The sequence below is a fragment of the Fistularia commersonii genome, chromosome 8 (assembly GCF_037954325.1).
Source record: "Fistularia commersonii isolate RoL2024-O1a breed Wild chromosome 8, RoL_Fcom_v1.0, whole genome shotgun sequence".
In the NCBI taxonomy this organism is placed as follows: domain Eukaryota; kingdom Metazoa; phylum Chordata; class Actinopteri; order Syngnathiformes; family Fistulariidae; genus Fistularia; species Fistularia commersonii.
Genome location: NC_141291.1, coordinates 15,459,752 through 15,472,748, shown reverse-complemented (window position 1 = coordinate 15,472,748; position 12,997 = coordinate 15,459,752).

Genomic DNA, 12,997 nt, shown 5'->3' with positions numbered 1-12,997 from the left:
ATCGAACCCCCATGCTTTAGATCAGCTGCTTCTAATCACAACAATTAAATAACATCACACCTATATATTTATCATCCTCATGAAAAACAACTCTTCCTATCATTTGCACATATTATATCAAATAATGCATTCCATCTCTGCATTGATCCAGAATATTTACACTAGAAATCAAATTCTGTTGTTGTTTGTGGTGCATCCATGAATAAAAACATGAGGGTGATTTTCCAAGGCAGAATAATATGCCATCGGCACCTTTTCCATTGCCCTAAAATGAGGACGGTCAGATGGGGAGTGATGGCGTTCCGTGATGATATTATACAATTGCTACCTACACACAAGCTTCCCTGATCTCTCCTGCATTTCCCCTCTTCCAGTGCATCCCTCTTGCCTCAATTTAGACTCACCCCAGTGTCCAAATACTAACACCAGTCATTTCAGGCCCGCATCACTGTCACCCCATTATGATGGGAGCGTGCCTGCATGCATGCACATGTGCATAAAGGAACAAACACATGGCCACCCATAGAGATTTTTTTTCACCATGGGCAAAGTATTTAGCATTTTAATATCAGTTTGCAATATGCTGATATGTTCTATGTGCTACCAGTGGTACAGGATTATAACAGGCTGGAATGTCAGTGTTCAGCACAGCTGGAAAGAAACATGGTGTACTGAAATCTTTACAGATCTATTTCTGTGGATACACATTGGTACAATATGAATATATCCATTGACTAAACTACTTGCACCATAGCTAAAATAAATAGGTAACATAATCTAACTGTGCTCACTATTCAAATTATGTGCTGCAGTCCACAATTACACGGCGCATCACCGATCTTGTTGCCCTTGAAATATATCAGGCCGTTTTTTTTTTTTTTATTGGCCTGAACAACATCATTTTATTTTTCTGAACACTCACCATTTCTCAGTTCCTGAACTCACAATTCTTTTCCTTTCATCTTCTCTGTTTTTGAATGGTCACTACATCTGAGCCTGATAGTTTCCTCATACATCCCATTGACAATAACAGTCCCATGCAAAGTAATCTTCATAGCGGGAACTTGATCCTTGGATGATCGCTGTGTAAAGAAGGCAGATAAGGAAAGAAAATTCCTCCCGACAGCGTTTTCAGTTGTGATATGCAGGTGCTTGTCGCATTGAAAGACTCAAGAGGATTTCACGTATTTGTTTATATGTATATATGTATATAATGTGTGTGTGTGTGTGTGTGTGTGTGTGTGTGTGTGTGTGTGTGTGTGTGTGTGTGTGTGTGTGTGTGTGTGTGTGTGTGTGTGTGTGTGTGTGTGTGTATTGTATTTTTTGAAACTCAATAATTGGTGGTACATTTTATTAGAAGGAATTATCTCTTGGAAATGTCAAGGTTAATTTCCTAGTGAGAAGAGAGAATAAGACAAGGGGGAGTGGCCTGGAACAAGTGGAGGAATGTGGAGGATTTGAACATGTGTGTGTCAGATTTGAGTGTGTGCATGTGAGACGCTTGGTGGGTGAAACTATATGTTTAACAAGTACACAATAGATAAGAACAATAACTCTTAATGAATAGCTTGTAATACTTTATTATTCAGTTGCTGTGCGTGGCTTGACTTTTGGATTTCAGACAAGAAAGGGACAAGGAGAGAGAGGAGACTAAAAAAAGACAGAGGGTGCATTCAATAAATAATTCCTTCTGTTCTCACTCTGGAAAAATAAGAGAAGGGGATATAGGTAGAAAAAGAAGACACATTTAAAGAATGTCAAGTATATAGTCAGGCACGCAAAGTTGAATAATAGATCTTTTTATTTCTAAAACAAGTACTGTGATTTGGTGAAATTTCATGAATCCACAAAAGAAGTAAAACTCAGTAAGTGAGTTTACGTTCTTGAATAATACAAAATATACACATAAGAGCTCTTGTCAAAATCTTTCACAGACAAATTTACCTTAAAGGTGCGACAGCAAAAGTTTAAACAACTTAGAGCAGAGAGAGGGATAAGCGAGACTTAAAAAATGTTTGCCGTCAAAAATGAAATATCATTGTACCTTGACGTGTACATACAAATATTAAAGTGTGTGTGCCGTTTCATTCTGTGCCCCCGACCATCTCTCCTCCTTGCATCCAATTTATCCTCTTCCTCTCTGTTGGGTGAGACATTTTCCCCTCCAGTACAAAGCCGACGTCATGTACTGTGCTTTTCTACATAAGTGTTTCATGTCACTACTTTTCCCCTAAAACACACTTGCCTATTCTGTGTGTTCTTGGTCTTACATTTGAGTTTGAGAGTGGATAGGTAACATTAAAGAGCTATCACATTCTCTCTCTGTCATTCTTCTCCTTCATACACCATTTGATCTGAAGTCTGATATGGGTTTTAGATGCGGATACGGACACATGAGTGCACGCGTGTGCGTGCACCCAAACACACACTCTTCAAGTAACTGCGTTCAATCACATGCACTAGCAATGTGCACATTATATGTCTGACTGACAGATAAACAGTTTGAGGGAACATCCATCCACAGGCACTCAAAACACACCTTTATCTCACAGGGCTTTTATTTGTGCATTTCCTCCCAGCCAAACATCAAAAGACAAATTTCATTTCACACAGACACACAGCAATATTATAATCCCCAGTTCTTTACAATGCCATTTTCAAATGCCCCACCCTTGACAACTTGTGGAATGGGCAGAAAAAGCAGAGGATTCAAACAAACAGACATAAATACACAACAAATACCAACAACAGCCAATAAAATATGCATGGCAAAGGATGTGAGTGCCTTTAAACTGTCAGAATTAATACGACGCACCAAAACAACGAATAGCTCCCACAGGTGTGTGTGTCTGTGTCTGCTCAGTATACTCTGCCCATGTTCTATTTCTGTGTATGTTTGTACACTGCAGACAAAATCCTGGAAATCTCATCGTTTCAGACTTGTCAAAAAAGCTGCAAAAAAAAAATACGATGTAGATTTTTTAGGGGGGTTTATCGACTTATACTATACTCTGGATCCTCACATTTTCTTATAATGCAATGTAACATTAATCAGTTTAGCATTATACATTTTTAGGTCAAATAAAGCACAAGACATTCTTTATGCCAGATATAATGCGAAACATTGTGAGGCCGCACTGCTAGAAAATTCTTGATACTCCAGATCCCAATAATTCATCCTTTCTTTTTCTCCTTTCTATTTTCACTCTGTTTGTGATCTGTAATTGAAAAAGCATTCCTTTTTTTATTTTTTGCCACTATCCAAAGGCTATTTCCAAAAACACCAGCCAAGAGGTGAGCTTGGTCACCTGGCACCCACAGGCACTCTCTCTCCCTCGCTCCTTTGCACTATCCCTATTTCTCACACATGCACACACGCACACACACGCACGCACGCACGCACACAGACACACACGCACGCAAACACACGCACACACACGCACACACACACGCACGCACACACACACACACACACACACGCACACACACACACACACACGCACACACACACACACACACACACACACACACACACACACACACACACACACACACACAGTCACACATGCTCATACACACACAAGACCTGGCTGCTGTGCTTCAACAAACTGTAAATTCCTCCTCTGCGCCCACCATACCCAAGCTAACCCTTTAAAAATCATCCGCCTCCATCTTGTAATGCATGAAAACACACACCGGCACACATATATACAGTACGTACCCATAGTCGCACACATTAATGGAGCCCAAACACACAAAAAAGTGGATGGTGGCTTAGTGGATGGTATCAAATTTAGTGGCCACTGGGATATACCATGGGTCATAAATCTATATCTAACATGTGAGAAAATCTCTACTTGAATATCTGGAAACAGAAGGGGACAAAGAAAAAGAGACAAAGACCGAGAGAGAGAGACAAAGGAAAAGAACATTCTAAGGGTCTATTGCAAGATGGAGAGTGATAGACAAACAACATCAGTAGGAGATAGGAAAGTGAACAATGTATAAGCTGTGAAAGAGAAATGAAACAAGTGCGGGATGGTTGGAAAAATGAGTGGGAGAGTGGGCAACAAAAGAATACATAAGACGGATAAAGATAAACAGGCTGAGGGAGAAATAGAAAGATATTCGGTGCAAGCGAGTTACAGACAGACTGACAGTGAGAGATATATGGGTGGAGAGAGAAGGGCTGAGAGAAGTATAGACAGACAGACAGACAGCATGAGAGATACATGACCCCCTCTCTCTCTAACAATGGCTGTTCATGTGGTGCCCAGCTTAGCAGGCGAGCCGCTGGAATCAGGAATGTGGAATGTGGGATTTCAGGCTTGGAAGTGATAGCTACTGTCTGTGTGTAATATTTAGGGCCGACACAGGGAGCCTCTGGCACGCTATGAAACACATGGACCACTTTTTCTACTGCAAGCCCGCTTATGTCCCCTGCTTGTGGGGGTGCACATATGTATTTTATAAGGTTTATGAGCAGCAATTTGGTAAATGGTTAATTTTGCGCATATTTTCAAGAATGACTCATTGTGAATCAATTGTTTTTTTTCACTTTCAAGTATATTGTGCAGAGCAAGACATGGCAAGGATACTTATATTATATAGTGTAAAAAAAAACGATTAAATGAATATGGAGCCAGGAGCTTGTGGTGGAAAAATAGAATATATAAAATTAGAATATATAAAAATGGATTTTAAAACCAAACCAAACCTTTTACTGCAGTTTGTATATTCTAATGGCACCAAGCTTTTTTTTTACTGCTACTTCTTAGATTTAATTTTGATGTAACTGGTTTAACATAATTAGAATTTTATTTTTTGGTGCCATGTAGTTCTTTATTTATAGGTCTGTTAGGTGCTTTGCAAAATGTGATATAATGCAAGACTTTTGCCTAAAGCATTTATGTACCTGAAGTTATTGAAAATAAAAAAGAGTGTTCATGTGTTCCATATTTTTTGAAATATTACTAATTGAGGGTAAAATACTACTTTTGCGATTGTAAAACTTAACTGTTTAGAAATGTACCATATCTTTGTAAGAATAAATCCAAAAATAATAAAATAATCCATAATCAATTAGGAATGATTATCTTTTCTTTTAAAACATGTATTTTATGAATGGTAAAGTGATGGTATAGTACAATTTCAAACGACAGCAGGTATTTTTCAAATGACTATGATATGTCTTCCTACATGGAAAAAAAAAAGTTGTAAGTGCAAACACAGATATATTGTTATTATTTTAACACTCCTTTTCTCTCACACACTCACAGCAAACACACAGACAACTGCGAACATAGGAGACAGTTGTTGCTGGTCGCCCCAAAGCCTGTCATGGCTGTCAGGGCAAATCCCATGAATTATGGCTCTTCCAGATGTAAGAGATTTCTAAGCTGCCTCCAACGGCCTGCGGTCTGTGGTGAGAGAGAGAGACAAAGAGAGAAAGAGAGAGAGAGAGAGAGAGAAAGATTTGGTTTTTACGGAGTGCCATTCAAAAATCAATCTTCCTTTCTCTAACTCGCATTTTTTATTATCATTCAATATTCAATCAGTAGGGGGAAAAACATTATCAGTGTCATTACTTCAAATTACCTTCAGACAATATTCTTTTCATGTCACACATTTGAATTTCCTTATCAATATTTCTACTCCGCACACTAAAACTAAGCTGAAAATGACATATTTAGGTATTCATATAGTTGCAATGTTAAATGCTAATGTTTATGTGATTTGAAATCACTGCACAATATATTTTTTTAAATAGCTATTTATTAAATGTCGGTGTGCTCCAGTGTTTCGAATGTAAAATGAAAGGTATCAAAATTTACTGGTCTAGTAGAGTTATTTGCATTTATATACAAAGCAGTTACTATGAAAATATTGGAACATGTTTATTCCACATCATTTTCAATAGATATGATTCTAAAAATACAAGTTGACTGGGGATCAATGAGGAATTGATCAACTTGTATTGCTTAGTGGCCTGGGTTTAATTTCCCTCACACGTATCAACACTTAAAATTCTAACCTTATCATTCCCTCACTTGGTTCAGTTGTCTCTTACTCATTCTGTCATTAGTTCTTTGGAACGAGACAGTTTATTTGAAATTATGAAACCATTACACTCTCTGATGTAGCAGTTTAAAAATCAATAGCTGAAACCCAAGCTGCCTCACTTAAGCCCTCTCCTATGGCAAAGGGGATGTCTCTTTCTCCGTCTCTCTTAAATGGTAATTTCATTTGCAGTCACTAAGATCTCACCGATAATTACCAATGCCCTGAGAGAGAAAGGTGCGTGAAAGAGAGAGGAGAGAAATGGGAGACAGAAGAGGCAAAGAGGAAGGATGGATTAAGAAAGGAGAGTGAATGCCAGTCATTAGAAAAGCCTTCCCCTCTCTCGCCTTTGATCAGAGTTAAGAACACATTGCCTTCGCTCTATCGCTTCCTGACACCAACCCCTGAAAAAAAGATGGAGCACGGTAGGGGGAAAAGGTAAGCGAGGAAGACACCGACAAAAACAATCCTTGAACTCTTAAATAGCGAGCCTTAATTTTGACATTGAACCCGTTCCCTTCTTGAGTTACACTGGGGCCGTCCATTTTTCAGAGCGCCGTCATCCGTCCCCCCAACCCCCCCTTCATCTCTCAAATGAACTAATCAGAAAGAGGAATATGAAGTGTCCTGCAGGATCCATTTCTCTAGAAGCATATGGCAATGATTGATGTCAGGCAACTTTGACTTTCCCAGGTCATCCTCCCTGAACACATCTGGGAGCACGCAATAATTCTCTTAATTTTAGACCCCGTCCTTCCCTTCTGCTTCTTCTTTTTTCAAAAGAACTTCATTTTCACTTTGGCATGAAAGATCCCTTTCTCAGCCTATCCCTTCTCGTTCTCTATCCCTCTCTCAAGGCCAGCGCAGCCAGTCATTTCGTTGATCTAGAGGTACTGCGGTGGACGCCAGATGTTTATAAGAACAGTTGGGGCAATCCCCTTGGTTTTATGACTCCCCTGATTTTTCTTTGTCTTTCTAAAACATTAAGAAATACTTATTTCATATAGCTGGGGTAACTGGATTTACCATATGTGTAATGCTAGTTGATATTTCACAATGACAAATACTGTAAAAGAGACACAAGGTATATGAGTTACCTGTGTTTATTGCTTTTGAATGGATTTCAGTCTGAAGGCAACTTCCTTTTACTGAAGCCATACATCCTGATTTTTATGAATATCCACTTTCTGGTAAATATAAAAGGCATGTCACTTTTATTTGGTTTGTTGTACTGATCCAAAGGTAAATATTATGCAACACGGAATCTAAAAAGAAAATTAACCACAAGAATTAACTTTTCACTCTGTCATATGAAAGAGACATACAGATCAAGCCTACGCAGCAGCAACTGGGCCTTGTTAACTGTACATTGAAATCATCTTTGACTCTGGGTTTACAATAACAGAGAAGAACCTCAACCGCTAAATGCTTTCGGGAAACCCACCCGTCTTCCTTCTGCCATGTGATGATCCCACCTCTGAAATATTCAGCGCCATTAACATTCCGATGGGTATCATCTCCTTTCAGACACAATTCGCTCTGCTCCTCAGACCTGTGGGCCAAGCCTGGGAGAGGCCAGGAACAGATGCTTATCAGCTCTCATTCTCAACAGGATCTGTCCTCCAAACTTACACTTACATTCTTTGGTCCTGATTAGAAACTGTATCTTTAGGATCCTGTAATTAATAACAATAATGTTTTTATTATCTTGATTCAGAGAACAGTTGGCTATCGAAGAGAATAACATGTAAATGAATTTAATTTAGATGATAATACTTTGCGCTTGTGAGACCTAAAATCAGACTTCTCGCGTCTTGTTCCTTTGTCTTGAAATACTGAATGAAAAACATCCATCACCTCGACTCACCAACACGTCTTAAATGTGTTTTATTGTAATGTCTAATGACGTGACAATGCATGTAAATTGTTTTGTCAATCAAACCGTGTTTCCTCCCACACTTACAGCTGCTTTATGCTGTGAAGATCCACAGTTAAACTACCCAAAATTAGAGAGGCCCGTGTGTATACCATCTGTAATCATGTGTGATCATGTGCGAGACAGAGCTGCACTTTGAGCACAATTAGCCGAGCATTTAGCCGTCTTAATTGGTTACATTCGATCTCAGGCACTTGCTGATGAGCCACTTAGCGGAAGGTGTATGGATTAGCACATGGCTAAGCCCTCCGCTAACAGGTGAGGAATTAGTTCTCTTTACACTCCTGTACAAATGTAGACAGCTGTATTGATCAGTTCTGAAACTGCTTTCCCTTTCAGTTTACAATTGTGACAACCAGACTTCTCCTGAAGTCTTGCTTTTGCATTCGTCTTTATTTCAAGCACATTACTTTAACTAATCCTAATGCTTTTAACTTTATATTTATATTTATATTTATATTTATATTTATATTTATATTTATATTTATATTTATATTCATATTTATATTTATATTTATATTTATATAGCCTTTTCGTTGTCATGAAACAATATTATTTATCATCATTTTCTTGTCTCTTTTGTCCCAAGCACCATGTGTGTAGTATTTGGTGTTTTGTTTTCATGCCACTGGATCTGTCTCAATTGTCTGGGAAACATGTGCCGGGACTCATGGGAGCCTCATAAATGTCATGTATCAACACAATGGTTTGGTAGGAAGTGCCAAAAAAAAGATAGAGGGTCACTTTTCTTAAGAATGCCATGTTGCATTAAATCATTTTTGCCTACTTTTAGGCAGACCGCATATGCACAGACTACATGCATATAGAAAAAAGAAAGAAAATACATGTATGATTTTGCTCCTACAATGGTAGCTTTCGGTGAAATCTTCCACAAAATATGAACAGAAATTATAGGCTTGTGTATCAATTATCCATCTTTGATCCTTTGCCTTGATCTTCCCTATCCGAGTGCCTGTTCAAGGAAGAGATGTAGTAGACTCCTCCCTGCCTATGTAGGTGTGTCACATTTTTGCAACACTTTCCCCTCCCCAGGTCACTGTCATGTGCCTTGTCCGACGAAGCAGAGATGCTTTAAACAGGAGAGACAGCACTTGTCTGTTAGATTAGTGTGTCCTCAACGTCACATGCTTTTGCCTGCACATTTCACCATTTGACTGGAGGTGCCTGTCGAGGTTTATTACAAAATTCAAAGATGCAAGAGACATAGATTTTTTTTTTCCAAAGGTAGATAATCTGATGCATGTAATGCATTTACACTGATATATATATATATATATATATATATGATATATATGATATATATACCCTGATATTATTGAGGGCGAGACTTTTGAATAAGTCCCAGTATGAATTTGGGCTGCGTATCCTATTTTTGGTAATAAAAGCACCTTTTTTAAAGATCAAAAATCAATACTTTTGACCCTCGCATCATTGCTATTCAACAGAAAACACATATTCAAACCAACAAAGCAACTTCAGGCAGAGGCGAGGACCGGTCGGCATTTCAAAAGCCCCTGAGATTCCAGATATTCTAATACCGTGGGACCTCCTCTCATATTTATTGTGGGAATCAGAATTTATGATGAGTAAATTGGGCTTCTTCATCTGTGTACCGGGGGGGTTGCAACATGCGGACCGAGATGGCTTGACTTATTGATTACAGGGAGCAGTATGCCCCATTTCAAAGGGAAGGAGAGCCCCCGCCACGCAACTTCTGAGAATTAATTTGCCCGGCATGGGCCTTCATGAGAAACACATGTCAGTACACACACACAGAAACTCAAGCATAGACACAAACACAAAAACCAAGGCCTGCAGGTAAAAGAATCACAGAAAAAACAGCCAGACATACACATATATGCAGCTGCTGTCAGAGACTCCCCTCAAAACTCACAAAGACACACGCACACACACACATAAACACGTGCATGCACTCACGTGCACAGACACACACACACACATACATGAGACCAATTTTAATTGTGCTGCAGGTAATAAGTAACCATGGATTTTGAAAAGACTGTAATCAGACTTTCTGAAATGGACATGCACACATCAAAGATACACCTGCATTTTATATGTAAATTTTTATCCATATAAAAGACATGTACCTAATATAAGCTCCAAGTGTTACACCAATATGTTTTTTGTTTGTTTGAAATCAACAGCTGTATGAATATTATCCAGCATTTATTATTTTCATTTGAGCCTCTTTTAGAATTTCATTTAATTAATATATACTATTTTATGTTTTACTTTTATTTTGGGGGGGGTTGCTCTCATCCCTGCATCCAAAGCAATTCCCCGCATTGACTTTTCCTGTAACTGTGTTGGTGGGAGCAATTAAGCCCCTGATATGGTGCCTTCAAAGCTTTTCTCCATACTGAGCCACAGCTGAACTATCAGTGGATCATCCCTGGCATTGTCCACCGGATCGCCCTCTGCACTCAGACAACAGCTCTTATTTCACCAGCAGCACCCGTGCTAATTTATCATCATGGCCATGACAGACAACACATCTGTGTGTGAATGGATTGAGTGAGGAAAGAAGGAACTAAAGAAGGAGCAACAGTGAGATCCAGAGGGGAGGACTGACGAAGAGAAGAGTTGGAGAAAAAATAGCAGTAAAGAAGAATCATTGTTGAAATCTTCGGTTCTGAAGAATCGTCCTCAAGTAAAGAAATTCAAGTCCAGTCGCCACGACAAGATGATTTCAACAAGAATTTAGCATGACCTGGATGACTGAGAACCTTCACAGACAAAGAAGAATCAGATCGCACAAACAGCGAGGGGTTTTAAGGGTCATATTTTCTTTGAAGGGCCCCATTCTACCCTTGACTCAACCTCCATCTATTCCTCCTGCCACCACCCTCTTAATGTGTTGTCAGTTAACACACCAGCTACTGCACGACTCATTGTCTTTTCTATCTTATATTACAGCTCCTTTACTGCAGGTGTGATATGAAAAGGCAACAAAGAGACTAAGGTTTACGTTCACTTATACATCCTCAGCTTTGAAGCCATAAAAGGGCAAGTCCACGGGAGCTTCATGATGACAGATTTTTGTCAACTATTTTTTTTTTTTTTAATATTTATAAAGTGACTGATGATTTGTTTGCCTGTGTGGCGGGGCTTAGCGGGCGTTCTAGTGATGAACTTGATGGGCAGATGGATGGAAATACGGACAGACAACAGAGACACTTACGGGAGGGCCTTGTGTTCGCATGTGCTTTCCACATATTAATACAGTATTTGCGTGTGAATGCTCGTACATCCATGCGTACGTGTCAGGACAGCAGGTTTGGCCATATACACATCCTCGTGTTCAAGCAAGCATATCTGTTTACTTTTACTTCCAAAATCCACTCACATTTGAATGCAAGAGACAGGACCCATCTCCCTGCTCTGTGAACCGCTAGACAGTTCAGTCAGAATATTTTACATTACACACATAATACACCACCATACACACAGACACAACATAGACACACACACACACACACACACACACACACACACACAAGCACGCACACAAACACACACACACATCAGCCTCCCTGGGGTACCCCATATGTGGTGCCTGGGGAGTGCAAAATGGAACTTTTTAAAAGCCAAAAGCACTTCTCTCGAACAAACTAGTCTTGCTTAAAAATACCACACCCGTCTTTCTTTCTCCGTTCACACGACAGGCCGTCATTATCTACAAGAGTTGGGTGTTTCAGCTGCTTTATGGGAAAAGGTTGTGCTTGTTGTTTTGGTAACTAAGTGCATGGTACATGACGGATGGCAAATGATCATAAACTGCTTAAAAATCTATGCATCATAACTATATTTTAGTTTGAAATGAAAAGCAAAAATATGTTTTTGGAATATTTTGTGTGACGCCACAGCAACTTTGTGATCTAATAGATATTTAAGAGAAAAGCTTTATCAGACTTTACATCACACTGAAGAATCAAGCAAATCCAATGCTGCATAAGAATAGTGAAGCTCTTTTTTTTTTCTTCAGGTGAGGTAAATGATCATATGTACTCAAGGCTTCACAAAAACAAACCCACACAGGCACACAACCAACATGTATACGGACAAACACACCTTCTGCTCTTATGAAGATAAATATGGTGAGGGGTAGATTTTCACCCACACCCACCAGACAGGACACACACATTCATCTTTGTTGTATTTGGTGTTTTGGTGTGTGTGTGTGTGTGTGTGTGTGTGTGTGTGTGTGTGTGTCTGAGACCAGGGGACGCATATTGGGGATACAGCAGCAAGGGTGTGCGCAGCTTACTGCCTTTGCAATGTATGGAAATGTATGTGCATTTTTAAAATGGGGGGGCTAAATTTATTTCCCCCCCAACTTGTACCCTTCGCCCCTTCCCTCTCTCTCCACACTTCATTCCCGAAGCTGATAGACCTATGGATGCATGATAGATGGAGGGGAGGGAGGGTCTGCAGATCTCTGCATGGATGCATACACGCATGCATGGATGTATATACACCCCAGTCCACCTCCCCTCTTACACACAAATCTACAAACACACAGACACATACACATACATACACACAGACACACACACACACACACACACACACACACGAACTCACATACACCTCTGAATACCGGATTGGAGCTCATACCAAACGTAATCCATAGTTTTACATAATGGGGAGGAGGAAAAAGGAGCAAGTCTGCTCCTGTAGGTGGGTGATAAAGATAATATGAATCATCTGACTTTTTCCCTTCTTCTCTGTATGTATACACATTCACCTAGGGAGATTCTGATATTCTATAGGGGAATATAATGAGATATGGAGAAGGTCCCCCCCGACTGTCAAGAACACATGTGGGTCATATGTGTGCTTTGTGCAATTTTCACAATGTAGAAGGATTATGGCTCATGGTGTGCAGAGATTTAAGTAAATTGCTCCAAGTGCAAGTCATATGTGTGTGGAATGGCAAAGCTATAGCACTATTTG